The sequence below is a fragment of the Musca autumnalis genome, unplaced genomic scaffold (genome assembly GCF_047663935.1).
Source record: "Musca autumnalis isolate F117 unplaced genomic scaffold, ASM4766393v1 scaffold_36, whole genome shotgun sequence".
Lineage (NCBI taxonomy): Eukaryota > Metazoa > Arthropoda > Insecta > Diptera > Muscidae > Musca > Musca autumnalis.
Window position 1 is genome coordinate 459,888 of NW_027411933.1, and position 4,727 is coordinate 464,614.

Here is a 4,727-nt window from a genome sequence, read left to right on the forward strand (position 1 = left end):
CTACAAGCAATAAAAATTGTCGGTACGTGATCTCCTTTTGTATAAATTAGAATAAAGTATATGTTGTTGTTGTTTTTTATTTAAAATAGGATGTGCTTTTTAAAAGGTTGATTAATGAGTAAGTAATAAACTAGTGGAACGTGGTCACCCTTTCTATATAAATTAGAATAGAGTATATGTTGTTCTTGTTTTATGAAAATAAGAAAGTAATAATGAAGATAATTAATATTCTGATACAATATAAATAATAAAAATAAGGTGGGAAAATATTATGTTATTATTTAATAAAGAAAAAAAAGGGGGGAAACTAGTGGCACGTGACCACCTTTTTTAATATAATTGGAATAAAATCATGTGGCTGTTACATTATTGGGAAAATAATAAGGTGAAGGTGTAATAAAGGAAAAGTGTTACAATTTTGTCACACGCCATATGAATACTAATGAGTAAGATCGATGTTTCCATCAAACGATCACTATTGAATATTCTAAAGATCGATGTTTCCATCAAACGGTCATCATTGGATATTCTAAAGAAAACACAGTGAAAATTTCGGGTTGTTAGGTGTGGAGGAAATGTACTTATTATTATTCTGGTTGTGGGTTTGTGTTAATATGATAGTTGATAAACATCTAGGGTGAGAAGTGAAAGAATAGTTTAACCTATTGTGTGTGTCGCAAGAGAGAGAAAAAAGGTCGATTGTATAGAGCATTGTTGTTGTTGTAATAAAATGGTGTAATGAAGATGTAGGAAAAAGGTTAATTTTGTGAACGAAAATTATTAATAAAACGTGCATGTTTTTTTTTTCAACTATCTAAATGTTATTGATAATAAGAAGTTAAATTATATTGAATTTTTATGTTAAGTGTGGAATTGTTAAATGCTTAGGTTACTAAGATTTAAACTAGTTGGAATTCTAAAGAATGTTTAATAGAAATTTTAGAATCTTTAGAATGTTTAAAAACTAGTCCCCGCTCGAAATCTATATCAGTCCTAAAGAAAACATGAACTCATTAAGTGCGCATACATACGACTGGAACAAGGATAGTGACATCTTGTTAATATCCATGTTGCAAGACATTAATGAAGAAGAGGCAGGAAACATAAAATACAAAAACAAACCTATGGAGCAAAATGTTATATCCATGGAGCTAGAGTCTATACATATGGAGCAAGAAGCTAAGGATATTAAGGAAGAAGTTGTATCAATAGAAACAACTCAGGATACAGATGATTGTATTTAAAGCCGTCGGGAGAACCTTCTTCAGAAAATGTACAGAAGTCAGTATATACATACAACAGTTGGAAATTTCATGAATATGACGAAGACGATAAAGAATTCATGCAAACACTATTGGAAGACTCTTGCAATTGGGAAGAGAGTATGGAAGAAGAAGCAGACAGTGCAACAGAACAAAATGAATACCTATCTCAAGAGAGTTTTACATTCTCACAAAACGCACAAATTTTAACAGAGGTCTGGTTGAATGAAGTTATAGCAGGAGAACACACGAAAGAAATTATTAATATTCCACCTGAGGAGATAGAACAGCAACTTGTAAATGCTGACCTTAACATAATAAGAGTATATGTAATAAAAAATTACCACATTTTAAAAGAAATAGCTTTAAGTTTATCTGATAATAATATGTTACTAACTTTTCTAGAGTTATGTATGTAAAAAAAATAGAAATAAAATGAAAAATATGTAATGAAATCTATTTTTTGTCTTTTAATTATTATTCCGGGGTGATAGAGAAAAAACTTATATAGAATGAGAAAGCAAATGTTTTGATAATATAAATAGCTGTTGGTACTCTGTTTAAACTCACAGTATAATATCAAGACTCCACAAACATGGATTTAGTCAACTCATTCAACTTTTTAAACTTCAAGAAAACCTTAAGTATGAAGGAAATGGAAGTTAATAAGGATTACAGTATTAGTGGAGCATACAAGACGCAAACCAAATACGGAAAGAAGATAGTTTTAAAGTTGGATGAATCGATTCTTTATCTGCCAGCAAGATTCCTTTCCCTAGGAGACGAAGCAATAACTCAGTTGAGTGAAGGAGGATTTTCGATTGCAAAAATACCTTTTCGCGAGGGGGCTGACAACACTTCATATAAGCTGGAATAAAAACAAATACCAACAGAATTCTTTTATTCTTCTTATATACGCGAGGGGGCTGACAACACTTCATATAAGCTGGAATTAAAACAAATACCAACAGAATTCTTTTATTCTTCTTATATACCATAATAATATTTTACACATACACATATAAATAAATACAATATATTTAAAATAAGAAACAAGCAATGCGTTTTATTTTTATTATTTAAAAGATGGTATAATTTTTTCTATAAAGATGAGTTCAACCATCATCATAATTTTAGTTTAAAAGTAAGTTTCACTGTGAAGATGTCTTGCGCTGATATTCAGAAATCACAAATGTTTATACAAAACGCTTTTCATAGAGAAGATGAGCGATTGAAGATATTTAATTTGTGGCCAATAAAAAGCATTAAACCTGGAGATATGGCAATGTTTGGATATTATTATACTGGTGAAACTGATAAAGTTATATGCTATTTCTGTGGAGTGGAAATAAGTTGTTGGAATGAAACCGATTCACCTATTTATGAGCATATACGTTGGTCTAAAAACTGTCCACTTATGAGAAGACATAAAACCAATAACATACCTCTGAATGAATATGAACTTAATAAACTTCTGCCAGAAATAAGTTATGATGTATGTGGAGCACATATATCTATTTCGGAAGAAATACTTTTTACAAAGTCAAATTCAAAAGCATTTGTTAAAATTAAAAATTTATTTTTTATATTTTTAATATTTATAATAATTTTAAATATATTTTATTGGTTATATAAATAATTATATGCTAAATAAAACACGTTTTATTAGGTTTTCAGTTTATTCTTTATTCGTCTCTTAAATTCGTTTTACAATTACTGTCTTATAATAGTTTTATAATTATATTTAACATAAACTATTTTTTTTTTTTAAATACGTTCCTTATTCAATAAAAATTCTAAACATAAATGTCCACAATTGAATGTATTGAACTTTTGTTTTCTTATATAATTATAAGTTATATTAGTACCTAAATAGCGTAGTAATTCCAGAGGTGGTTGTAGATTACCGAAACTGTCAAAATATTCTATTTTATTGATATTTTTGTAGTATGCTACCCAATGGGTACCTGGACCATTGTAAGAGTCAAGGTTTATAATACCAGATTCTATGGCATATGGTTTAGTAGGTAGTTTATCTCTCATATAAACACCCCTAAAGTGTGAGATAAACACTTTCAAATCAATATCTGTTAGCGGTCTGTTGGGTAGCTGACTTATAAGTTTTTTGTCCATGTTTTCTTTTTAAGTACTATACCCATTCCTCTTTTAAAAGGTTTTAGGTAAAGACCATGGCCAATAGCAATGTTCTCCATACATTTATTATGACGAATATTTTCCTCTAGCTGCTTCTTTGCATTTTTAGCTGAGTTTACTGCTTTTGCTATGGAAGATCCGCCAGTAGCTAATGCTCCTACAGCACTAAGTGCTGTTAATATTGGGACAATTGGGAGAAATCCACCAATTTTGGGTACTCTTATAACCCTAGGGATGACAACATTTGATTTTTTTCCTTTAAATGTTTCTCCAATTGCTTTTCGAGCAATTTTTATAGCTGCATTAAGATCATGTGGTTTCTTCTTTTTTAAGATTGTTGTTGCATTTTTTACAGCTGAGGTAAACAGTTTCTTTCTGCAATCTGGGGTCTTAGAAATACCCATACCAAGTTTTGATTTGGCCTTCATAGTGTTGGTAACCAAATAGGCACTAACTTTTTCACCCCAGGTACTATCTTTTGCTTTAACTCGCTGCCAAGCTCTTTCAGCTAGTTCTCGATCGGCTTTATTCCTTACGTCTGTATCCGTAGTTTTCGAATACTCAATATCATGAAGTTTACATGCAGAATCTAAACCATTTATTCCCTTGTCACCTCTCCTTAATCTGTTTTCCAACTTTGTACCAGGACCGCAAAACTGATATCCAGGTAAATGAAGTTCAAATGGAAGCGAATCTATGATTTTATTTAGTAATCCTCTTCCTTGGATGATTCGTTTGTTATTAAGTTTAGTTTTATAATAAACAACCATTTTATATGTTTATGAATGATCTAGATGAATAAAAGAAATATTTATATAAATTTTATGAAGTATTCAGTATAATATACAGTCTTCAAAATGCGTTTGGTGCAACAAGATACAAATATTAAAGTAAGAAACTTTGATGTTAAACAACATAATAGCGATATCCCTAAACACAGTTCATTACTACCTAATTCTATTCGAGCTGTAATAGTAGGTCCTTCAAATTGTGGAAAAACCAACATAATGGTTAGTTTAATTGAGAGTCCTAATGGATTGAAATTCAAAAATATATATTTATATTCGAAATCACTCCATCAACCAAAATATAAATATTTGGAACAACTCATTACTCCTATTAAAGGCATGGGGTTTCACACATTTTCTGAAAATAGTGAAGTCATACAACCAAATGATGCTGAGGAATATTCTATAATGATATTTGATGATGTTGCCTGCGAAAAACAAAATAATATTCGTGCATACTTTTGTATGGGGAGACATAGAAACATAGACTCCTTCTATTTATGTCAAACATATACACGAATTC